The sequence below is a fragment of the Muntiacus reevesi genome, chromosome 4 (genome assembly GCF_963930625.1).
Source record: "Muntiacus reevesi chromosome 4, mMunRee1.1, whole genome shotgun sequence".
NCBI lineage: Eukaryota > Metazoa > Chordata > Mammalia > Artiodactyla > Cervidae > Muntiacus > Muntiacus reevesi.
The window spans coordinates 77928484-77956144 of record NC_089252.1 but is presented as its reverse complement, the minus strand read 5'-3'; positions in this window follow the sequence as shown (position 1 = coordinate 77956144).

The following is a 27661-nucleotide window of genomic DNA, read 5'->3' as shown; positions in this document are numbered from 1 at the left end:
TGGGGTTTCCCTTGTATGTTACTTGTTGTTTCTTCCTTGATGCTTTTAATATTCTTTCTTTGTGTTTAGTCTTTGTTAGTTTGATTAGTGTGTGTCTTTTCATGATTTTCCTTGAGTTTATCCTGTACGGGACTCTCTCTGCCTCTTGGACTTGACTATTTCCTTTTCCATGTTGCAGAAATTGTCAACTACAATCTTTTCAAAATTTTTCTCATACCCTTTCTTTTTCTCTTCTTCTTCTGGGACCCCTATAATTCAAATGTTTGATATGGTTTCAAACGTCTCTGAGACTGTCCTCAGGTATCTTCATCCTTTTTACTTCATTCTGCTCTTCAGAAGTTATTTACACTATTTTACCTTCCAGCTCACTGATTTGTTCTTCTGCTTCACTTATTCTGCGATTGATTTCTTTTAGAGTATTTTCAGTTTCAGTAATTGTGTTGTTTGTCTCTGTATGTTTATTCTTTAATTCTTCTAGGTCTTTGTTAATTGAGTCTTGCATTTTCTCCATCTTGTTTTCAAGGTTTTTGATCATCTTTACTATCATTATTCTGAATTCTTTTTCAGGTAGTTTGCCTATTCCCTGTTCACTCATTTGGACTTCTGTGTTTCCAGTTTGTCCCTTCATTTCTGTAATATTTCTCTGACTTTTATTTTTTTTTAACTTATGTTTGAGGTCTCCTTTCCCCAGCCTTCATGGCTGAATTCTTTCTGCCTTTTGTTTTCTACCCTCCTAAGGTTGGTCCAGTGTTTTGTGTAAGCTTCATGTAGGGTGAGACTTGTGCTGAGTTTTTGTTTGTTTCTTTGTTTTTCCTCTGATGGGTAAGGCTAATGAGGTGGTAATCCTGTCTACCGATGATTGGGTTTGTAGTTTTGTTTTGTTTGCTGTTTAGATGAGGCAGCCTGCATAGGGTGTTAATGGTGGTTGGGTGATGCTGGGTCCTGCACTAAAGTGGTTTTCTTTGTGTGAATTCTCACAATTTGATACTCCATAGGGTTAGTTCTCTGGTAGTCTAGGGTCTTGGAGTCAAAGCTCTCACTCCAAGGCTCAGGGCTTGATCACTGGTCAGGAATGAAGATTCCACAAATGGCTTGTTATGGCATTAATGAGATTAAAACAAATATTCAAAAATGAGAAATCAAAGATGAACCCCAGAAAATGGCAGTTACAAAATCAGGCAAATAAAAATTAAAATGTTGGAATACACACACACACACACACACACACACACATATATATAAATCCATAAGCAAAGTGAAAACAGTCCAACAAAAATAAAGTACAGTAGATTTTCCCGGAGAACAAAGGAATCAAGAATTATATTTACCAGTTAAGAACAACACTAACTAAAGCACAAACTAGAAAACAAAACTAAAGCAAGGTGCCAAGTGGGGAATAAAACAATGAAAACAAATCTAACAAATACGTTGATAAGAAAAGAAAGAAAGAATAGATATGCGAAGTTAAATAGAGGTAGGTGAAGAAGATTTATATACATTAAAGATTAAGTGCATGGGAAGAGAACAGTAGGAAAGGCAAACAAAGGAATAAATGTAGAAAAAGTACGGTAGGTTTAAAGAAATTAAAATTATAAAAAAGAGGGGGGAAAAAACAGAAGAAGAAAGAAAAAAAAAACTCCACAATACTACAGAAGAGCAACATAGAGGCAGAGGTTTATAACAACACTAAAAGTGTAACTGAATATACACATATACAAATACACCCATAAGCAAAATCAAAACAGTCCAACAAAAATTAAGTACAATAGATCGACCTGGCGAACAAAGGAAACCAAAAATGATATCTACCAGAACAAAACTGACTGAAGCACAAACTGGAAAACAGAACTAAAGCAAGGTGCCAACTGGAGAATAAAGCAATGGAAATAAAACTAACAAATACATTAAGAGGAAAGGAAAGAAAGAAAGAATATATATACAAAATTAAATAGAGGTAGATAAAGATGATTTATATACATTAAAGATTAACTGCAAGGGAAAAGAACAGTAGAAAAAGCAAACAGAGGAATAGATGCAGAAAAAATAGCAATCATGGCTGATTCATGTCAATGTATGCCAAAAACCACTACAATATTGTAAAGTCATTAGCCTCCAACTAATAAAAATAAGTGAAAAACAAAAGAACAAAAAAAAATTATTTAAGTTAAAATCAAAAAAAGAGAAAAGAAAGAAAAAAAGGTAAACTTCACAGAACTGCAAAAGCCCAACATAGAGGCAGAGGTTTACAACAACAATAAAAAATGTGACTAAGAAAAAAAAAAAAACCAAAACCTCAAAAGGCTAATTAGATTTCATAGTGCCAATAAAATAGACAACCTCAGCAGACCAGGGGAAAAAATGGACAAAAAGAAAAAAAGAAAAAAAAATCCAAAAGAATCTACAGAACAAGTCTAAACATAAGAATAATAAATGTTTTTCTTGAGTCACTGCTGTCAGAGTCCTTTCCCTCGCTGGGACTCGCAGTCCACCTCACCCGACTAGATGCCCTCCCAACACTGTGCTGATCTCTGGACCTGCTGTGCGGGCAGCTCAGATTCTAATCTGGTCCTACTCCTGTGTGTTCTTGTTTCCAATGTCCACAGCTATCAGAGCTAATGTATTTTCTTCTGGGGAGCTCTCAATGGCCTTTTATATATTCCATCAACACAGAGTCTGCTTAGTTGATCATGTGGATTTAATCTGCAGCTTATACAGCTCGGTGGAAAGGTTTTGGGAATTCTTCCTTATCCCCACTACCCCTGGGTTTCAATTGTATTTTTATTTCCACCTCTGCATGTGGGTCATCCACTGGGCTTTGCTCCTAAAGCTGCCCTGGAGGACTTGGGTTCACCCCTGTGAGGGCCAAGGGTAGAAGTGGTGCAGCTGCTTGGGTCGCAGGGGTTCTGGCAGCACCAGAAATTCAGGGGAGTTGGCAGCTAGGGCAGCAGGAAATATAGAGCTCTAGAAGGGTATGGAAACCAGTATTGGCCCATATGCTCCAGTGTTCTTGCCTGGAGAACCCCCCTCCCTGACAGAGAAGCCTGGCAGGTCACAGTCTACAGGGTTGCAGAGTCGGACACGACCGAAGTGACCCTGTGTGCATAGACACAAGACTTTTTTGCCTGTGGCAGCTCTGCCCCAGTGAGAGCTCAGCGTGAAGGTGGCGCAGGTGCTTGGCTCACGTGGACCCTGGTGGTGCAAGTGTGCGGGGACACAGACTTTTTCCACTTCAGGAGTTACGGCCCTATCAGTCTTTTTTTGAGCCTCTTGTAGCTGGCATTCAGAAGGCCTCTTTGGCCAGTCTTTCTCTGTAGCTCCACCCCTTCAGGCACTTAGAGGGTTCCCTTGCCTGGGATCCTTGTCTGTTGTTCGGCACGTCAGGCATATAGAGGGGGCCCCCCTGGCTGGGGTCCTACTCTGAAGTTTGGGCATCAGTCACTTAAAGGAGCACCCTGGGTGGGGACCTACTCTGCAGTTCAGCACGTCAGGCATTTGATGGGCCAGTCTCTCTATTGTTCAGCTGCCGATGCTGGCGAGTGGAGAAAGAGAGGCTATGGTGATGGCTCCACCCCCAATGAATGACTCAGCAGTACTGCCTTACTTCCATGCCTGCCTGACTTTCCTCCACAGGCGTTTCCCACCACAATCTCCTCCCTCACATTCCCTCAATCCATCTCTCTGCAGTCAACAGCAGCCGTCGCCCTGGGATTGCTCCACAATCCCTAAACTCCAGCTCCTAGCCGCTGCATCTTCCAGGGGACCTGTGACCCTGTCCAGGGTATGTATGGCTGCAACAAGGACTGTCTGATTCTCATTCCATTTAGGCTGCCACAGATCAGCTGTTTCACTCTCAGCCTTAAATGTTTCTCCTCTGATTCAGATAACTGCCCCAATGTGGGGATCTGACCCCTGCATCAGTTCCCCCAGTGGCCGAGGGCAGGTCCAGACCTACTAACACTCCTGTTTTTTCCCCTAGTTCCTTCATCCTACCAAGTTTTGCATGGTTCTATATATTCTATACTTCTGGTCAGGGACTCTTGTCCACTCTCAGCTGATGCTCTGCGTGCACTTCTGTGTCTGAAGGTGTCTTCTTGATGTATCCATGCGGAGAGATGTGCTCCACATCCACCTACCGCTCCACCATCTTGTTCTCCCCTCCCACAATTATTCTTTAGTTCTGCTATCTATAAAAAAAATGCTTACAGAGCTAACATTTAAAAGACTTAACAAGCAATGCAACCTGAGTCTTAACCAGGTTGCTGAAGCAGGGTTTTGGAGGCCCTGGTAGTTCTGGAACCTGGAGCAAAGACAGGAGCAATGGGAGGAGGGTCGTGGGCGGCTTGTGGTAATAACGTAGAAATATTTCAATATACTAAATATCTGTGGGCCTTCTCAGGTCCATAGGGCCTTGCACAACTTTAAATATTGCTTAAGTGGAAAATGCTTATCATAATTTCTTTAAAAATGGAATCTTTCCTTTAATGTTCTCACTGACAAAAAAATAACTTATAAAATAGTCAAATTATAATCGGGTTGATTGATCACATCACAGTTCTTTGATGTGTATGTGTGTACATACATATATATATATATATATATATACACACACATACACATATATAGTATTCTGTAGCTGCTGCAGTACTTTTGCTTTCTTTATGCCATTTTTCTTCCATGATTAGAATGCAACAACAAAAAACAAACTATATAAATAACCCTGAAATAATTATCAAATAGATACAACAGAAATAGCATGAGACAAAGTAGAGTGCTAAACCTTGTGTTAGCAGGCTTCAATGTTATCTTTTAATTTAGAGATACTCTTCTGTTTTCTGGTCTGCTTTGTATTTGGGGTGGGAAAAACTTTTTTTTTTTTCATATCTCTTCATCCTTTCTACACTCTTATGGATATAAGAGTGTAGTATTTGATAAAGTCACATTTTTTAATAAAGTCTCATTTCCTAAGTGGAGTACTTTGTAACCCAGTGAGCATCTGTATCTAATTGCCAAGGTAACCAGAGCCTACCATGGCCTAAACAGTCCTGCTTGACTTCACCACCAGTGGTGGGATGTCCTGATTCTCCATCCCTCAGATGTCCCCTATAATTCCTCGTGTCTTCAGCATCAGTCACCTGAGACCTTTGTGAAGTCACAAATGATAAAAAGTAAGCCAACAGGCTAGGTGCACTATACATACATTTTCATCCTACCATTTGTTGGCACTGTGATGTAGAATACCTCAACATGCGACAAATATTTCTAGTTTCTGAAGACACAGTCATAGGAGAGACAAGCAAGGTCCTTGTTTTTTCAGGATTGAAATTTCTAGGTGTTTCTATTCTTATATGTGTTATGAAGCCCCACTGACCATCAGTGTCCTCAGTTGTAAAATGAGGTGAAGACTTGCAGGTCTTTCCACCAAGATTATATAAATATCCTCCAACAGTATCTGTATTTACAATTTCGTGTTCAGATCATTCATCTTATCCATTTTTCCTAGACCACTATTGGGGCATGAGAAGTGTATTGCATTTATTTAGTCAATGATGTCATATCAAACCAGGAAGGTCTGGATTTCAACGTGGATATGGATGGCACTTCAAGTAATCAGTACAATGTTGAGTTCCGCTGCCCCCTTCTCAATCAGGAACTATGTCCATCAGAGTCCAGGCAGGAAAAGAAAACTCACACCAGATAGCTCCCCAGAGAAGACTAAATATGAGGAATTGTTATAATAATGTTAGAGGAGTTAAAGAAGCAAACACAAAAGGTGTTAGCAATACAGAGATCAGCACATGGAAGAAGCCACTGCCTCCTTTAGGGCTGGAGTGACAGAGTAGGAGACAGTGACAAGGAAGCCCAGGAGTCAGTATCTCCCATGTAAACAAATATCACACTGGAGATTTCTGGAAGATAACTACCCACACAGAGAGAAGCTAGCTGGTAGGAGCTGAAATTAAGGTCTGCCTGCAGCAACCATGGCTGGAAGCTACATCCCAAGCAGTGAGGGGAAAATACCCTAGCTTTCCCCTTCCTCCCGGCCTCCTCCTTTCTCTTGTCCTCTAATACCCTACTAGTGCTAGTCCTTGCTGAATCAGCCAGAAGGTGTCAGCAACAAAGCTGGAAATGTAGCTTAATGGGTCAGGACCCTGTCATCAAGAGAGGGCAATGAGCAAGAAAAGAATTTGAGGAAAAATAAGCAAATGAGCAGAATAGGAACCAAATGAGAATTAAGATAAAAGGCACTGACAGATGGAAATTGGAATGTTTAATGTATTACTGAGAAAGCTCTTAGGAGAATATGGCTTTAATCTTTAGGCAAGTGTGTCCCTATTATTAACCCTGAATCAGAGAGATTTACCTCCCCTGTACTGGGCAGAAGTGGATAGCCAAAGGTCACCACTCAGAGTGCATATCCGTTTTGTTGATGGTGCATGTATTAGTTAGAAGGATGTGGTTTATATGTTCCTTTTTAACACATGCAAATTAATTCACTATCTTTGCCAAGATCACAGGAATCATCTTTGGGAAGTTGCAAGTATGAAATGAGTAGACATGCAATCACAGGTTATGATGCCTGTCAAATCAAGGCCAAGTACATTCAAAAGGCTGTCTTTATAAACAAGAGACAATTAAATGATGATTTTTTAAAAGTTTAATTCTTATGTTTCTGTGGTGATTAGGAGGTGATGTTGAGAAGTAACAAATTTCTTGAGGATGTTTAGAGAACTACACTTCACAGTGACAGGAAAAAGGGCCAAGGATTCAAATCACAAGTTTAGACTCCAGGTTACGGAAACTGAAATGGTCAACATCATACTTTTGAAGGAAAAAGCTGGTATATATTGGAAAGTGCTGTGTAGGAGGGGTATATGCATGACAAGCAGATTTGTCAGTGGACGAAGAATAAAGAGGACATGAAATGGTCAGCTTTGAAATGGGGGTTTGAGGAAGATTCATTTAGTCTAATGGAGAAGGCAATGGCAACCCACTCTAGTACTCTTGCCTGGAAAATCCCACGGATGGAGGAACCTGGTAGGCTGCAGTCCATGGGGTCACCAAGAGTTGGACATGACTGAGTGACTTCACTTTCACGTTTCACTTTCATGCACTGGAGAAGGAAATGGCAACCCACTCCAGTATTCTTGCCTGGAGAATCCCAGGGACGGGGAAGCCTGTCCATGGGGTCACACAGAGTTGGACACGACTGAAGCGGCTTAGCAGCAGCAGCAGCATGTAGTCTAATTTCTCAGCGAGCCATTTGTTGGCCACAGTTCCTGCATGCACCACTCACACTGTCCCTTTGCTCTGAGATCACACATCACTCATACCACTGCCCTCCACTCTTCAAACCCATGCCAATCATTCCTCTCCAGGAGGCCTGGGTGTGCCCTCAGCACACATCTCCTCAAAAGACTCCGAAAGCTAGTCTCATTCAGTTGTATCAGCAACTACCCAGTAATGGAAATTTTAGTTCCCTGCTTCTACGTGCCTTCCTTCTGAAACAACAGCTTTGACTAGCAGATCCAACCCCCAGTTTCTCATAAAATTTTTATTCTAATAGCTACCCCATAGCTGTTATAGTCTTCAATGAGTTAAAAGATGTGATGTCTTCAACACCATGCAAACCACATAGTAGACATTCAAAAAACAGTCATTGTCCTCATTATTACAGCTAAAGCTGTTGGACATGGAAAGTCAACACACAATGGTGACTTGGCTACTCCTCCTGTATTCTTTATCTGACCTACATTCTTCTCTCTTCAAGGTCAAGTTCAATCTGTCTTCCCCTGTCCAACTGCTCCTGGAAACAGTATCATGAAGGATTTGTTTACATGCATGTGTCCTGGACCAGCTAGAGAGTCACTTAGAGTTTGGTGCATGACTTATTTCTGTGACCCAGCTTTCTTGCACATTTAAGTACTCAATAAACTGCTTAACTACTAAAAGCCTAGATAGGGGTGATAAGTGAATTCCTAGCACAGAATCTAGGAACTGTAGCCACACTTTATGCATAAGGATGAAGTACTCTGAAAACAAGAGCAAACATGAGCAAGTGGGCCCTCTGTTTCCACTGCTATAAAATAAGAACAGAAACCTCTAGAGATGTCGGGAGGATTGCACAAGATATCACATGCACCAGGCTCACCACTAAGCATGCCGAACAGTGAGCATTCTGGAAGCAGCAGTGACCTGGGGTCAATGAGAACTTGCCCTTCAGTGCTGCCACCATGGCAGGGGCCAGCCTAACATGCCTTTCCTAATAGATGCAGATGAGCAACCTCTATTCCTTGAAGCCTGGGCATGCAGTCTGAAAGCTTTAGACAGAGGGGGCAGAAGCACCATTCTGTCCACTCATCCTTCACAATAGAACCGTCCATCCAAGAGGTTGCTAAGAGAACCCATGCTTGAAAGGTATAGAAATGCAGATCCTGAGAAACAATGTTCTCACAAATTTCCTTTTCTCTACGTTCCAGTCAACACACATATTTTGAAACCCACTGAAATGTTATGAAGTGATTGGCCTCCAACTAATAAAATAATATTTAAAAAAAAAAAAATTAAAAGCAAAGCAAAATCACCATGTACCAAGGTTGTTAGACTTTTGGTTGGTTTATTTGCTTGCTTGTGTCTTTGTTTATTTAACGCTTCTACAAGGATAGGAGTTGCCTTAAGAGGATCATGTAAAGTACCCAAAGACTGAATGGAATTCAGCCAATCAGGAAAGGAGTTAGTCCATGGCCTAAGAAACTGGAAAGGGAGGAAGGAAGGAAGGGAGAAAGGGAGGGAAGAACAGAAAGACAGAGGAAGAGAAGAAGACACAAAAGTGATAAAGACTGGTGGCCAGTTGTTTCCAAACCCTGTTTGAAAAGCAATGTAATGCAACTTCATATTTCCTAAATGACAGCCCTGGAGAAAATATAAGTTCTTACCATATCCCCATGCCACCTCTATTTCTTAATGCTTTTCTTTGAATCAACTCATTTTCTATTAAATTTCTATTTTAGAAAAGTAACTTTATATAGCTATTGCAAACATAAAAACAGTATCTCTTCTCAAACAGAGAAGGTAACTTGTAAAAATAAATTCATTGCAAACAAAGCTATGCTATTAAATCTAGCAGAATTTAATGAGGCTCACTGTCTCTGCTACACAAAGATTAGCAAGAATTCTCAGAGTTATGGTCTGACAATGAACTAAAACGATCTACTTGGGGTCTGAAAGAGGATTGAAGAGGGAGTTACTGTTTCAGCATGGGGCCCTCTGAACTCATCTCAAAGATCACCAACAGAAGCCCCTGCAATCTGGGAAATGATGGTGCAGCAGAAAGAAGAGGCAGAGAAATGAGACCTTTAGCCCAGCTCCACCATTACTCATTCTGGGTTCCACCTCCTGGAGGAATGTTCTCTTCCTCTAGAGCTCAGTTGTCCATTTATAACAAAGGATGTGGAGTTACTACATTGTTTCCCACTATGCAGAAGGAAAAACACATTGTATTCACCATGTTTCAGTTCTCCAGGGTAGATAAAACAAGTAGAAATACAACAGAGTCTTCGAAATTTTAGTTCTCACAAGGCTTCAACAGGAACATCATTAACAACAGAAGATACAGTGGCATTCTACTTTAGTTGCTCTGTCCCACTAAGCAGTAGTGGACCCACTAGACTTCAAAAAAGGAACAATCCAACACTAGATAGAAGATGGCAGTGAGGACTCTGCATCATCAGATCACCTGTGCTCAAGAATAAGGATGACTTAGCTTATTACAGTCACTGATCTGTGTATGGGGGAGAGAGGCCTTCAATTATACTTGAACAATAATAATTCAATTCATGTTTTAAATCCCAAAGGCAATTCTAAGGAAATGCATTTGCTAGACACTAAATCTCAATAACACAAGACAATGGAAGAGGTTCATCTAGTCCTCTGTCAAAAAGGAAAAATTGAGGGCAGGAGGAAAAGACCCTGAAGCTGGGAAAGATTGAGGGCAGGAGGAGAAGGGGAAAACAGAGGATAAGATGGTTGTATGGCATCACCAACTCAATGGACATGGGTTTGGGTAAACTCCAGGAGTTGGTGATGGACAGGGAGGCCTGGTGTGCTGTGGTTCATGGGGTGCAAAAGAGTTGGACATGACTGAGCGACTGAACTGAACTGAGGAGATGGGGATGACAGAGGATGAGATGTTTGGATGACATCACAGACTCAATGGACATGAGTTTGGGCAAGCTCCCAGAGATAGTGAAGGACAGGAAAGCCTGGTGTGCTGCAGTCTATGGAGTCGCAAAGAGTTGGACACAACTGAGCTACTGAACAATACAAAGGCCCAGATTTTAATTTTTTTTTTAATGGTGTTTTCAATAAGTTTAGTGTACAATTTCTTCCTGATTACAAATGTCAACACAAACCAGTGGCTGGCCCTCAGTCAGTCCAGCAGATTTCTGAAAGGCACAATTGTTAAAGGAAATGCTTGCCATCAAGGTAAGACGGTCATAAATGTGTGGATGACACACCCTATCCCAGGTGTGTCCAGTCTGGAGGTAAAGGCAGGTCCAGGACAGGAAACAGGGCAGGGGTATATTTATGCAGGTGAAAGGATGGATCTACGACTTTCTTCTCTTTCAGGTTCAGATTTTGCTTTTATCAAGTCTTCTGGGAACTAAAATGGGTGAATGATGTTTATAAAAGAAGATGAAATGCTCACTTAGTCTTTGATCAAAATAAAAAAAATAAAACACACAATGGTCCCAGCCTCCAGGAAGAGAAGTATGAAATTAACTTCTGCCTCTTAACTCAGGAAAGACCAATGCCCAGATGAAATCTCTATTCCCAGGAACCTTTTCAGTGACACCTATCCACAAACTTCTATACATATGGGGAAAAGAACTAGCAACTCTGAGAGGTAAGTAGGGATTTTTCTTGGACATTTAATGAGGAGGAAGGAGGAAATCCTAGTGAATACACTGTGTTTAGCAGCTTATCCTTCCTTTCTTCTTGTATCTCCCCAAACTTTCTGCTCCCTCCACCTTCTACCTTCCCCACTGCTATACAATAAAGTTCTGATGGTGCCAAAAGAGCACTTCCCACATCCGACCCACCATCACTAAACCGTCCCTAACTGGTCCAAGAATTACGCATGTGACCTCCTAAGCTGGTCAATCATATCCCTCCAGTGATGGTAACTGGCTCCAAGTCTGGACAGCACAGCCAGTAGCATCCTTCCATAGGTTTAATATGCAAATATTTGAGGGAAGAATTTGTTTCATTGGTCGACTTAAGTTCAGCAGTGCTGCTGTAACAAACTCCTAAATTTCAATAGTTTTCAACAACCAAGGTTTCTTTCTTGCTCCAGATATGATACCAACACAGTAAGGAGGTATACATTTCCTACAGAGAGAAGTACTACAAAATCATTTTGCCAAAATTGTTATCAATGGGTCAGGAATGTATATTACTCCCACAACAAATACACTGAATATTAATGTATCTTGGGTGTATTTTATTAATGTCTGTTGGGAAAAATAAGCTACAAGAATGTTATTAGAAGCCATGTGGCCCACTGGAAAAGAAACTATCAAGTAAGATTTTAATGGAGTAGTCACAAAACAACCACCTAGCCCAAGGGAAAACATGTGACCTAGCTATAGCCAATCAGGGCTGGCCATCCCCTTTGTTAACAGTAATCCAAATAGAAAGTCACAGAACAAGTAGCGACAACTAGAGTCCTTCCCTAAGACTGACTTACAGATTACAGAACCAGATCTCTTTCCTACAGGATTTATTGGCTAGAAGCTGTGGCTTTCAGGATGTTGGATGCCCCCTAATCTGTCATATCAGGAAGGTCTGTCATTAGAGTGAAGCCAAATAGGAACAAATAAAAGTGAAACATAAAGAGGAATAGAGAGAAAGGCAGAGACAAACAGTAATGAATCCATATCCCAGTTGCAGTTTCCAGGGCTTGCTTACAACTGTTTACTAAATGTTCTCCTTGGATCTGGTGAGTTATCTTTCTCAAGTTAATAAATTCTTATTCTCCATTTTGGGTTTTTTGTTCATTTTTTTTTTTTTGTTTGTTTGTTTGTTTGTTTGTTTGTTTGTTTGTTTTGGGGGGTGGGGCGGTGGTGGTGAAAGTGGGAGTAGTTTCCTGGTTAATTTGAGAGACCTACAGCTAATATAAAATATTTGGTCTGGGAGAGGTTAAAAGCTAGTATCAGTTCAGTTCAGTTCAATCACTCAGTCATGTCCGACTCTTTGCGACCCCATGAACCGCAGCTCACCAGGCCTCCCTGTCCATCACCAACTCCCGGGAGTTTATCCAAACTCATGTCCATTGAGTCGGTGATGCCATTCAACCATCTCATTCTCTGTTGTCCCCTTCTCCTCAATCTTTCCCAGCACCAGGGTCTTTTCAAATGAGTCAGTTCTTTGCATCAGATGGCCAAAGTATTGGAATTTCAGCTTCAACATCAGTCCTTCCAATGAACACCCAGGACTGATCTCCTTTAGGATGGACTGGTTGGATCTCCTTGCAGTCCAAGGGACTCTCAAGAGTCTTCTCCAACACCACAGTTCAAAAGCATCAATTCATCTGCACTCAGCTTTCTTTATAGTCCAACTCTCACATCCATACATGACCACAGGAAAAACCATAGCTTTGACTAGACAGAACTTTGTTGACAAAATAATGTCTCTGCTTTTTAATGTGCTGTCTAGGTTGGTCATAACTTTCCTTCCAAGGAGTAAGTGTCTTTTCACTTCATGGCTGCAATCACCATCTGCAGTGATTTTGGAGCCCCCAAAAATAAAGTCAGCCACTGTTTCCCCATCTATTTGCCATGAAGTGATGGGACCAGATGCCATGATCTTAGTTTTCTGAATGTTGAGCTTTAAGCCAACTTTTTCACTCTCCTCTTTCACTTTCATCAAGAGGCTCTTTAGTTCTTCTTCACTTTCTGCCATAAGGGTGGTGTCATCTGCATATCTGAGGTTATTGATATTTCTCCTGGCAACCTTAATTCCAGCCTGTGTTTCTTCCAGCCCAGCGTTTATCATTATGTACTCTGCATATAAATTAAATAAGCAGGATGACAATATAGAGCCTTGACGTACTCCTTTTCCTATTTGGAACCAGTCTGTTGTTCCATGTCCAGTTATAACTGTTTTTTCCTGACCTGCATAAAGTTTTCTCAAGAGGCAGGTCAGGTGGTCTGGTATTCCCACTCTTTCATCGCTAGTATAGTACATGCTTTATGAGCTGACATACAATGTCCATCTTGAACTGGTCCTACTTCCTTCCCAGACTAATCTTCTGACTTCTAGCCCACTTCCTACCACCCAGTAGAAGTGCTGGCTTTTTCCCAAACACTTTCTACTTCTTCTCAACACTGGACATTTATATATACACTTCCTATCCTTTGAGATACTTTTGTTCCTTGGGAGAATGTTCTGGAGAGAAGAAATAGCAGACAAAAGCTATCTTTGCCTAACTTTTATCCAACCTTGGCATTTGGGTTTCAGCTTAGATTTAACTTCCAACAGGACCAGGAAGTCAGCCCTGACACCCAAAGACTGCATGAGCTTTTCTTCCTGCAAGCCCCCATGCTATCATCCTTACCCCAGATATTAGCACCTATCACACTGATCTGTACTTATGCATTACTTCACAGCCAATAAACAAGGCTGTGGTATGCCCATCTATATTTATCTAATAATGGTGCCTGAAAAAAGACCTCAAATATTTGTTTAATACATGAATTTCCAATATCACTAGATAGGGAAAAATGTGTATCTGGATCTAGAACCCATGAGTTCTAAAAGCAAATACTTTCCCCAACACTTCTTCATATCAATATATTTATAGATACCTGCAAAGTATATTAAGTAAAGTTTAACATTGCTGAATGGCATTCTTTCCAATGGGCCATTTTTTCTTTAATTTTTAAAAGGGACCTGAATTTGGGGGGAGTTTGGAAAATAGGTAAATATCATGATAAAGGTAGTCACCTACAGCAGGTAGGCTCCTGCAGGTCCCACTCTAGCCCCCTGTTGGGAGGACATCCTGTCAATAGAGAACTACATTCCAAGATGCGCTTGCAGTAAGGCCTGTAGGTGATCTAGGTTCAGTCAGACTGAACAGTTCCATCATACTGGAATCTAATTATGACCATTATGGGGAGGTGGCAGAATGCAGAGAGGGTGGATCTTGTGCCAAGCATGATGGGGAAAGTGTACGGTTCTTCTGAGTCCCCAACATTACTGTTACCAAGTGACATGAAGGACAAGAGTAGGGTTTCATTGAGAACAGTCCATGCTGTGGTAGGGCATCTCTCCCAGCCACATAATCTTGATCATGTAGGTCTAAGTTTAGGTTCTGGTCCTCCTGGAAATTCTGCAAGTTACCTAATGCTCTGTGATTACTTTCTTCCTGCTTAGCTAGCATGAGTAAGCTCCAATATCTGCAATAACCTTGATCTTCCTCATCACTTCTCATGAAACAGCCTTAACCTTACTACCCACACAGTTTATCTGTGAGGTAATATAATCTGCATTGAATAGTGCTTCTAGAGATGAAAAAGTCAGGGTTTGGGGAACTGTTGTTGTTGTTTAGTCCCTCAGTTGTGCCAAACTCTTTGTGACCCCATGGACTGTAGCATGCCAGGCTTCCCTGTCCTTCACCAACTCCTGGAGCTTGCTCAAACTCACATCCATTGAGTCCATAATGCCATCCAACCATCTCATCCTCTGCCGTCCCCTTCTCGTCCTGCCTTCAATCTTCCCCAGCATCTGGGTCTTTTCTAATGAGTCAGTTCTTCATATCAGGTGGCCAAAGTATTAGAGCTTCAGCTTTAGCATCAGTCCTACCAATGAATATTCAGGACTGATTTCCTTTAGGAGAGACTGATCTCCTTCCAATCCAAATGACTCTCAAGAGTCTTCTCCAGCACCACAGTTATAAAGCATCAATTCTTTGGCAATCAACCTTATCTATGGTCCAACTCTTACATCCGTACATGACTACTAGAAAACACATAGCTTTGACTATACAAAACATTGTTGACAAAGGAATGTCTCTGCTTTTTAGTATACTGTCTAGGTGTGTCATAGCTTTTCTTCGAAGGAGCAAGCATCTTTTAATTTCATGGCTGAGGTCACCATCCGCAGTGATTTTGGAGGCCAAGAAAATAAAGTCTCTCACTGTTTCCCCATCTACTTGCCATGAAGCGATGGGACCAGATGCCAGGATCTTCATTTTCTGAATGTTGGACTTTAAGCCAGCTTCTTCACTCTCCTCTTTCACCTTCATCAAGAGGCTCATTCGTTCCTCTTGGATTTCTGCCATAGGGTGGTATCACCTGTACATCCGAGGTTATTGATATTCTCCTGACAATCTTGATTCCAGCTTGCGATTTATCCAACCTGGCATTTTGCATAATGTACTCTGCATATAAGTTAAATAAGCAGGGTGAGAATATACAGCCTTGACGTACTCCTTTCCCAATTTGGAATCAGTTTGTTGTTCCATGTCCAGTGCTAACTGTTGCCTCTTGACCTGCATACAGCTTTCTCAGGAGGCACATAAGGTGGTCTGGTATCCTCATCTTTTGAACAGTGTTCACAGTGTTTCACAGTTTGTTATGATCCACATAGTCAAAGGGTTTAGAATAGTCAATGAAGCAAAAGTAGATGTTTTTCTGGAATTTTCTGTTTTTCCTATGATCCAACATATGTTGGCAACTTGATCTCTGGTTCCTCTGCCATTTCTAAATCCAGCTTGTACATCTAGAAGTTCTTGGTCCATGTACTCTTGAAGCCTAGCTTGGAGGATTTTGAGCATGATCTTGCTAGCATGTGAAATGAGTACAATTGTGTGGTAGTATGAACATTCTGTGGCATTGCCTTTTTGGGATTGGGATGAAAACTGACCTTTTCCAGTCCTGTGGCCACTGCTGAAGTTTCCAAATTTGTTGACATTTTGACTGCAGCACTTTCACAGCATCATCTTTTAGGATTTGAAATAGCTGAACTGGAATTCCATCACCTCCACTAGCTTTGTGTGCAGTGATGCTTCCTAAGGCCTACTTCACTTCACATTCCAGGATGTCTGGCTCTAGGTGAGTGATCTAGCCATCATGGTTATACAGGTCATTAAGATATTTTTTGTATAGATCTTCTGTGTATTCTTGCCATGTCTTCTTAATATCTACTGCTTTGTCAGGTCCATACCATTTCTGTCCTTTCTTGTGCTCATTTTTGCATGAAATGTTCCCTTGGTATCTCTGATTTTCTTGAAGAGATCTCTAGTCTTTTCCATTCTATTATTTTCATCTATTTCTTTGCAATGATCACTTAGGAAGGCTTTCTTATCTTTCCTTGCTATTTTTTGGAACTCTGCATTCATATGGGTATATCTTTCCTTTTCTCCTTTGTTTATTGCTTCTCTTCTTTTGTCAGCTATTTGTACCAAGGCACAATAAGTCATGTGAGGAAAAAAACTATTGTAATGAGGTGTGAGGTTAAAGGGTCCCATCACAAGTTATATACCACCAAGAAAAAGATTTATAGGGTGTATTATTTCTGTTATATTTTCCTAACTGAAAGGTTTTTTTCCCACTATATTATTATCAAGTATGCTTCACGCTCTATTTGTTTTTGAAGGAAATTCTTTTACTCAGTAATGTTGATTTCAAAAATCAACAGATGGGGAGATTTATACTATGAGGAGTGAAGTATTAACTTCCATCTGAGTTAACAGGAATGGATAGAAAATGGCAACACTGTGGATTCAGATCTCAGAGGCATTCATCTTACTTCTCAGAGAATCCGGGCAAATGTATATGTATATCTTCTTTGAGGATTCTAGATGATTTAAAATTTTTCTAATTTGGAGCTTCCTTTTACCTTTGAACATACATGATTTTATTTCAGGACCATGACAGTACCCCTTTGTTTAAGGATTAATGCCTTAAATAGAAGTCTTTCCATTGTGTAAAATTTTTAAAAAAAGACACTGTGGTATTTAATTCAGTTTTATGCTTCAATGAATTGCGAACATATCCTCTCCTACTTTTTATTGCATCACTGCTGCAGAATTTATTTTTTTAAAAAAAGCTTAATGGTTTTATCGTTAGATAGTTGATTACTTTTCACTGGACTTTTACTCTCAATGAGAAGAAGTAGGAATGAGGACTGATCAAGAAACCAAGGTGGCTGTTAAGCTATTTGGAAGGGAATATGGAAGTTAATGTAAATGATGAATATCTGGGGATGTCTGAATGTATGGATTTATACACACAGAAAGCTCATCCTCTTTTTCACTCCACAGTGTGTCCATAGGTGTGATATGAGCAGTTATAAAAGATGAAGCACCTCAGAGATGACCTTGACTGACCTGCACTTTGCACAGATTAGGATCTCAGATTCCAGAGAAGTGGGAAATGTTGTCTAACTGAAGTCATATGACAGGCAGGGAGCATGTCCTGGGGGCATGTCTTGGGCGCTGGATAATGACTCCCAAAGATAAACATTTAGCTTTCCCCACTGCTCCATCCCAGAAATGGAGATGGAAAAGCTCTTTTCCTTTCAGAGCTTCCACCATCAACTCTTTGTATCTTTATATATTTCATAATTCTGCTAAGGAGAATGACAAAGCCAGTGACCCCACTCTTCACGGGACTGGGAATCACTGACAAAATTCTGCTCAAGCTTTGGGTATAATTTTTCCCAATAAGGCCGATATTTTAATCATTTTTTTCCCTCTGCTATATTCTCAGAATCTAGATGTGGGCCTATGACTTAAATACTGAATGAAGGACTGAATTACTGAATGAATGAATAAATCAAGGAGTAAATGGATGAGTGAATTAATGAAGCAGAGGCAGACAGTCTAGGATAGGAGCAAAAAAATCCACAAAGGAAGCCAAGCCTGCCCACTGCCAACAGAAGGGAGATGGCCACTGGCCAGACCAGGGCTGACCAGAAATCAGCAGAGTAGATTGTGACTGGGGACTGATTTCCCCAAATGCCAAACCCCCTTCCCTTCTGATGAACAGTGTTCTCCCTTGTCAGTGAAAACAATCTGAAAAACTCATTCTATTCACTTCCTTATAAGATACTGATAAATTCTAGAAATGTCAATAAAAGTGTAATCCAAACATATTCCTAGTCTAGAGGAAGTTCCCATTTGGAAAGCAGATGAGATCTAGTAACAGAGTATCTGTATTCTGATGGAAGAAATACTACGTCTTCAGTCCGTTTAGGATAAACAAGGAATCAACACAGATAGCCATAAATGCAGGATATGAGGCAGGCGAGGGGAGAGAGGACAAAATCAAAGAAGGATCAGAGGGGAAGAAGCAACATTGAGTGTGGGTCTTAAAGATGAACAAGAGAGAAACAAGGTGGGGGTGGCATTCTAGGCAAAGGAAGCCACCTGAACCAAGCCCAGACACATGCTGCACATGCACATATCTGTCCCTGACCTGGAGCTCTGCCACTTCCTCCCAATCACCTCCAGTCTCATCAGCTGGCTCCGTGATGCAGTCAGCTGCCCAAAGCCAGGTCAGTTACCTGTCAGTGTCACCTCTTTCTTGGCCAGTCTTTCTCCATCATGATGTCAGGCCAACTTTAGCTTCTAAATGGATCTCTCATCACATTCTCTTTGTCCATCTCTGTCACCACCCCGATCCTTGTTACCCTAGCCCCTCAAGTGGGCTTCCACAGTGTTTGTTCATTGACTATTTTCCTTCATCCAGCAGTGATATGTTTTTTTGTTTGTTTTTATTTAATAACCAACTGATCAAGGTATTCCCCTATTTCAAATAATTCAATGGTATTATGAACTGAATTGAGTCCCTCTCAAATTCATAGAAAGTCAGAGGCAAATTCACATTAAGCTTGAATGTGACCACATCTGGAGACAGTTTTTAAGCAGTTCAGTTCAGTTGCTCATCATGTTAGTTAGGGTTAAATGAGGTCATAAAGGTGAGGTCCTAATCCAATATGACCAGTGTACGTATAAGAGGAGGAATTGATACCACAAGTGTGCACGCCCAGAGGAAAGGACACAGTCAGAATGCTGCAACCTGAAAACCAAGAAGAAAGATGTCCAGGGAAACCAGCCCTAAAAGCCTCCTAATCTTGGACTTCTGGTCTCCAGAACTGTGAGAAAATGAACTACCGTCATTTAAGTTACCTAGTCTGGGACATTCTGTTATGTCAGCCTCTCACATTTCTTTTGCTACCATCCAAACTCCTGTACATGGTGAAGGAGGCCCTGCCTGGTCAGACACTCATCTATATCTCCTGCATCACCTCATGCCCCAATCCTCTCCCTCTCTCCCCTCCAGAAATATCAGTCCTTCCTGTTCCTCTCTGTGTCTCTGACTGACCAAAATCATCCAATTTTGAGTCTTCAGAACTGCATTCCTATACTGTATCATTAAAAAGGGTGGCAATTTGATTACCGTCGGTTTCCTCCACCAGTGTGAAGGCTTCATGAGAGAAGGAACCATACCGATTTCTACTACCACTGTAGCTTTTGCCCAGTGTGCTATTTTCATATCTTGGCATGCAGTTGCTGTTCAAATATTTGCAGGATGAATAAACAAAGGAGTATATTGGTCCAACTTAACCAGTGGAGACTAGCTTGGTCATCAGAGCATAGGACTAGGGGAGTAGTAGCTGGAGATAGCTACAGTTAAGTTGACTAATGCGAAGAACTGACTCATTGGGAAAGACCCTGATGCTGGGAAAGATTAAAGGCAGGAGAAGGGGACGACAGAGGATGAGATGGTTGGATGGCATCACCAACTCGATGGACATGAGCTTGAAAAAGCTCCAGTAGTTGGTGATGGACAGGGAAGCCTGGCATGCTGTAGTCCATGGGGTCAAAGAGTTGGACATGACTGAGTCACTGAACTAAGCTGTCATGTCAAAAAAAATTAGCAAAAATTCAGAAGGCTGACAAAAGCAAGCATCACAGAGGATATAGATACACAGGATCTCTAACATTCCTGATGATCATACCAATTAGTACAACTTCTTTGAAAAACTCCCTTGACTTTAGCTGCAAAAGCAGTGTTTCTCAGCCAGGATGATTTTGCTGCCCCTCAACACTGAAAGGATATCTGGCAATGTCTGGGGTTATTCTCAGTTGTCACAACTGGGTTGCACATGCTTTCCAGCATCTAGTGGATAGAGGCCAGGGATACTGCTAAACATCCTACTGTGTGCAGGATAGCCTCCAAAACAAGAATTAACATGACCAAAATGCCAAGAATACCACATATGAGAAACTTTGTACTACAGTGAACTCTGTATCATATATATCGTATGTGTCTTATACATAGATTAAATAACCAACCAACACTTAGCAAGAAGAGATATTGCAAACTGTAGTAGCACTGCTCACAGGGGGAAAAAAGCTAGAACTAGGTTAAATGCACATCTTTGGTAGAATACATTGTGGTATATTCACCCAAAGGAATATTAGACATCAGTCAAAATGAATTAACTAAAATGGTATAAAACAAGTTGGATGAATCTTAGCAATACATTATTAAGTGAAAAAAAAAAAACCAATATACTTTAGCAAGTTAAAGCCAGTTAAAAGCATGCTTCTTACTTTTATAAGAATATAAACATATACTTTAGAGAGATATAGAGAGCCATTGAAATTATTAAAAAAATAAAGCAAAAGGATTGATAAACATGAGATTAGGGATAATGGCTTTTCAGCTGGGAAATACCGTGGGGGCATGGTATTGTGGAAAGTCATGCAGTTAATGTAAGTTAAGGTGATACATATGCTTGGGGTTATGGGTTTGTACTCAGTACATTATTAAAGATCACTAAACTAATAAACAAACAAACACTAGGCAATCCTTATATTAACAATAAGAGCACATCATGAATCCAAGATGAAGGTTAAAATGATCCCATGCAATTGAGGACCAGCTTCAGAGCAGAAAATTCCCTGCTGTGGACTACTGATTCTCACAGAATGTCCTGAAAGGCTGCATTGCTATGAGAAAGAGGCCTTTTATATGTTTTAAACGGGTCCACCACCTATGATGTCATTTAAAAAGAACATCTGCTTCCAACATAAAATATAAAACATAAATGAAAAGTTTGAAAACACTGTTGTAAGTGAGAAGTCAATGAGTGTTTTAAAAGGGAGGGTATGAGATCTGTGACATGAAAACTTACACAGTGTATCAAGGAGGTGATACTCAGTGATGCTCACAGTTCAAAGAGGATAGCACTCGACTACAAAGGGATGACTCACACATGGTATGAATCCAGAAATCAATCACAGGAAGGGAAAAGGAAAAAGATATTTTCAGGTACCTCCAGGCTGATCACAGCATGGAAGTGAAAAGAGACTGAAAGAGACAGATATACACATGTAATTGAACCCACGGTAGTATAGTGTGTTAGAGGCCAACGAACAAAGAAGTTAGAAGCAAACGAGTCCACCTGTCTGCCCCTTTTCTTTTCTTAGAAGCCATTAGGACCAAAGCCTGTGCAAGAAAGGTGGGCAAAGCAAGAAAGATGGTATCCTAGATGGTTTAAAAGATGGATTCCAATAAGGGAGAAGATACGGGCAGCCAGGTTTCTTACTGTTGGGGAAATGAGTTACATATCCAGAAAAAAGAAAACACTTAAAAGACACTCCAGTGTTAGACTGGAATTGAAGCATAATAACTCATGGTTTGAGAGAGTGAAACAGAGTTGTAAATGTGGGTATTCATACACATATATTTATTTCTTAGTTCTATCTATAACGAAAGGCTTCAAGTTGTAATTTTCAAGACTTTCTTCAAAATAACTGTCTTAAACTCTTGAAAAGTTTTACGGAAATACTCAGGAACTGTTTCAGATTGATGGAGACTATAAGAACAGGACAACTGTGTGACCCTGTATTTGACCCTTTGGCTATAAGGGATGTTATTGAGTTATTTGACAATACTTGCATGGAACCTTTGGATTGGATGTTACTAATGAAGCAACATCAATTTCCTGATTTTATTGACTACTCTATGATTATTCTATAAACAAGGAAAATGTTTTTGTTTGGAGGAAATCTGTGTTGAAGTATTCAGGCACACTACCTGTGTATTCTCAGCTGGTTCAAAAGAAAAAAAAATACTTGTCATTTTCTTTCTGTTTCTTAAACTAAAAGTATTTTAAATGATAAAAAAAAATTCACAAACCCTATTATTCTTATAGAAACAAATTACATACAACTTGAAAGGGGAAATGATTAAGAAACAAAATTATGATACTGAGTGTTTAAGAAGATGGTTATAATACAGACACACAGGGGAAAAATAAGTGAGTTATTAGGGAAGCTTCTTCATAAAAGAGCAACATGAAAGTAAATGAAGCTTAGGCATAAGAAGGAAATTTTCACTGGAAGCCTGGTGTCTTCTATCTTGTTTCAAGGTGATAGGGAGAAGTGGTCATTGAACTGCCTTGAATTTGTTTATATAAAACAATAAAAATATCAATAGCAACTTACAGAAAAAGTCAAAACTGAGGACGGAATATGCTTGCTGAGGGATCTTGTAGTCACAAGCTTTTTAGACTAATAGTCAAAGACACAAAGATTATTTATTAATTAGGAAGAGTTAAATAGGAGACTTGGACAGTAATAGTAATATGGACCACTGACTGATATTTTCACATCTAACTGTTTTCTCTTCATAGTGTTTACCTAAAGAGAATCCACCAATAATGTTGAGAACTCTTCCTTCTTTCTGTAATCAACTTCCTAGGGGCAGATCATCCCCATAAAATTGAGGAAGAATAAAGATGGGATTGTGGGACCACCCCTTCCCCATAAACAATCACAAGATTCCAGAAATGCTATCCCTGTTCAAATAACACTGGAAAACAAACAAAACTCACACTTACATTGTAAAAAGTCTACTTTAGGTTAGATGCATTCTGTACATCATCTTATTGTGTACTTTTGGCAGTGATGAAAAATAGGTATTATCCTTTTCTTAAAAATAAAGGAATGGGGGCTGAGAGAGGTTAAGTGACTTAATCAGAGCTACACAGACTTGAAATGGGAGTAGAGATCTATTTTTTGTCTTATATTTAACCTCATTAACCCTCAGGTATAATACCTTGTAACCTAGATATCACTGCCCTCATATTATAGATAAGAAAAATAGTTTAAATTCATGCCTGATTTAAAGTCGTGTTCCTTTCAACCCTTTCATCTTTTTTTTCCCTTTAGTAATACCTGAGGTTTCTAACTATCACCTTCATCATATGATTAATTACCATAAGAGTGGCTACAGCATGAATATTTGAAAAGCAATCTGTAGTTTACAAATGCTTTCAAGCACACTAAATTTCCATCTTATCAACAGCTAAAGAGGGAGATGTTTTTTCCTCCCAATTTCAGAGATGTAGACATTGAAGTTCAGAGTAGTTAAAGGAAGAGCTCAAATCACATAGTAATAGACTATTACTGAACATAGTAATAGTCATGACTGAAACCCCCCATTATGTAGGGGAAAACAGCAGTTTAATCTATGACCACAGTCAGGAAGTTACCTCCTATTAAAATAGGCAAGAGACCCAAACGGGAACTGAAGCTACGCAGTGACTGTCCGGTGTTTCTGGATTTAAACATTCAGCGTGACTTTTGCTTGAAGAGAAATGATGTACTAGAGAAATAAGGACCTCCAGAAACTTGGCCGACAGTGGATCTGCCTGGTAGCTACTGTTTTGGGCATCTAGGAATTCTGTTGGTCCCTTAGTTCTGCTTGTGGACCCTGACAAGTGGTCAGAGCTTGCTTCCAAAGGATAGTAAATGAAAGAAAGACAGAAAGCCACTTCCAGATCTTCCCCAGTGGCCTCCTCCTCCCTCCCCATCCTCCATCAGAGAGGACCAGAGAGCACTGTCCGGATGGCCAGCTGCCTGGACAAGAACCACTCTCTGTGTAAGCATGCCTGGCAAATACCTGTGTCTTGTACTTGTGGCTCCAGACCATCTGCTGAGATGGCCTGCAGAGGAGATAGTGAGGTGGTTCCCTCAAGGCAAAGAAACTAAAAATGAGCTTGTGAAGTCTTTGTCAAACTGAATCTAGTGACTTTCCCCCAAACTTCTGAAACAAAGAATAATGAATTATGTTTTGCTACATCAATCTTCTGGATTTTAGAAACCTCTGCTGAGAGTTTTTCTCTTATCGGCCCACTTGACTTCTGATTGCTAGTGAGTTAACTATGGTGCTGGAGAAGACTCTTGAGAGTTCCATGGACAGCAAGGAATCACACCAGTCAGTCCTAATGGAAATCAACCCTGAGTATTCATTGGAAGGACTGAGGCTGAAGCTCCAATACTTTGGCCACCTGATGCAAACAGCCGACTCATGGGAAAAGACCCTGATGCTGGGAAAGATTGAGGGCAGGAAGAGAAGGGGATGACAGAGGATGAGATGGTTGGATGGCATCGACTCAATGGACATGAGTTTGAGCAAACTCCAAGAGATAGTGAAGGACAGGAAAGCCTGGCATGCTGCAGCCCAAAGGGTCACAAAGAGTCAGACATGACTTAGGGACTGAACAACTAACAACAGTGAGTTAATGTGCTCTCTAAACTCTGTGAAAGCTGAGGCACCATCTTTCCTACTGATCAAGTGCCCAGGGTAGTGTTCAGCACACAGAAGCTACTTGATCCACACTATGATAGGTGAATACATAGAATATGATTCCTTAATACAGCAGAAGTTGATGTCATTGAATCATCAATACTTCAGACTCAAGTCCTTAACTTCAAAAAAGAACATAATTCAAAAAGACACATGCACCCCAATGTTCACTGCAGCACTGTTTACAATAGTCAGGACATGGAAGCAACCTAAATGACCAGAGGAATGAATTCCTTAAACGGAGGAATGAATAAAGAAGATGTGGTATACATATACTATGAAATATTACTTGACGATAAAAAGGAAAGAAATTGGGTCATTTGTAGAGATGTGGATGGACCTCGAGATGGTCATACAGGGTGAAGTAAGTCAGAAAGAGAAAAACAATACCATACATTAACATTCATATGTGGAATCTGGGAAGATGTTATTGATGATCTTATTTGCAAAGCAGAAATAAAGACATTGATGTAGTGATCAAACACACAGACACCAAGGAGAAAAGCAGGTGAACGAATCAGGAGATTGGGATTGACATATATATATATATATATATATATATATATATATATATACTACTATGTATAAAATATATAACTTATGAAAACATGCAGTACAGCAGAGGGAACTCCACTCAGCACTCTGTGGTGACCTAAATGGGGAGGAAATCTAAAAAGAGGGTTAAAGGGGATATACATATATAGCTGATTTACTTAATTCTACACTAGAAGCTAACACAATGGGGAACACATGTAAACCCACGGCTGATTCATGTCAATGTATGGCAAAGACCACTACAATACTGTAAAGTAATTAGCCTCCAACTAATAAAAATAAATGAATAAATAAATAAATAAAAGTAAAAAAAAAATGTAAAGCAACTATACTCTAATAAAAATTAACTTAAAAAAGAGAATGAGTAATAATTGATAACAGTGCTAAGATTTCTTTCAACTCATCATTCTCTCCTTGCAACTTTAGAGAATGCACTGTATACTTCTGCTAGGAACAAAGGTGACTACACGGTATCCAGATTGCTTTATGGTTATATTCGGAGAATCCTCAAATAGTGGAAAGTGGGACATGAGAGGGATGAGCCAACTCACAGTAAAGACCCAAGAATTAGAGAAGCCAGTTAGAGATTCAAGAAAAGGACTTAAAAGAGCAACACAAATCACCCAGTGACAGCAAACATATTTCCAAGATGGCAGCTCACAGTAGGGAAGAAAGTCTTGCGAGGACACAGCCATTTCTATCTACTGAGAGGCAAAGATCAGTGGAGAAGATGCCCAGAAACAGTATTTACAGTGAATTAATGAAGACTGTTCAGGCAGAGGGATCATATGCATATATGTTTTCTAAGGTTGTCTTGGTTCTGGCCTGTTTTGCAAACCTCCCTTCCTCTTGTTGATTCTATGCAACAGCCTTCTAAGAAGCCCCTTTCCAGGGTCAACCAAAGTTGGTTTCATTCATTTGCAAACAAGAATAAACTTCCATTCGGGGAAATACTGCCAGTAGGCAATTAGAGTTGCCCAGTTTCCTATAAGGTATTATATGCTAGGAGAGGAAGCAAGAAAAACCACTGTGTTAGGTGCTTGGGAAAGCTTCCCCCAGCAGCCTGGTACCGGAGAAGGAATGAGACATGGAGGCAGTGGCATTTTCAACTCATGAACTCTGATGACTTTGACACAATGTCCAGTTACATCACTCACTCATTCTTCCATCCACAACTATTAATTTAGTACCTATTGTGTGCCAGGAGCTATGCTAGATTCCAAAGATGTGACAGTAAGATGCAGAAGTCTCCAGCCCTCACAGGTCAGAAATGTGGGTCCTGAGATCCAGCTGCCTGCACAGGGATACTGGTATTTCACTTCCCGCTATGAGATCCTAGGCAGCTGGCTTCACCTCTCCATGCCAGTCTCATCAGTATGGTAGTATTAACAGCATCCACCACATTCAGTTGCTGTATTAAATACTGATAGTGCAGTACCCCATGCAGTTATTTTGTTAATTTATTTCATCCTCAAACTGCAACACTTGTAGAACAGTCCCTCATATGAATGATGCATCTGATATGTTAGGAGTGCCTTCTTTTCTGAATTTTATCAGTAGTAGCATTTGATGAAAGTTAGATACAGAAGAGACAACAGATAAACATAATACATTTGAAAAGTGTTGTAAACAAGGATATGCAGAAAAGTGCATGCCAAAAAGATGTACACTGAAAAGAAAAACCTAGAAAAGCCATCCCAAACAAGTAATGCCTAAGCTAAGACCTGAAGGGAGTCCAGGAACCATCGAGTATGAGTGGGAATGGGCAAAGCTGGAGGAAACAGGATGTCTAAAGGGTCAGAGGATCAAGGGGGCACAGGAGGTTAAGAGAAATGAACCACATTCAGGATGGTTAAAGGCCATATGGCAAGCAGAGCGGTGGGGAAGGGAGAGGGAATGCTGAGTGATGGGAGCTGGAGAGGTAAGCAGCAGCTGAAGCAATGACGACTCATGTTAAAGGCCAGTGGGCATCCACTGAAGAGCTTTGAGCAAAGGAGAGTTGTGACCGGCAACATACAACGGACAAAGTCTGAAGAAAACACTGGAAGCCCATGGGGAGAGCATTTAGACCCGTGTTTCCATGTCAAATGGAGCTGACATGGTGGGGGGCTGGGTACTGGGGATTTGGGTGATGGGAAGTGATAGGTGCTTAAGATACATATGTTGGAGCAGAGTAAAGAAAACTTGGTAATCTATTCAAGGTAAGAAAAGCACAGGAAAGGGAGAAATATCAAATGAGACCCCAGCTTCCCCCACAGACCATAAGACAGAAAGTGGTTAATGGAATATGAAACCAGAGGAAGTAGTAGATTCAGGGTGAGGGAAAAGGGAAGGTAAATTTATCTGGGGGCAAATTGACTTTCAGATGCCACAGGGACACCTAGATAGGTAATTCCAGTAGGCTTCTGTGGGGCTCAGGGTCAGAAGTGTGAGTTGCT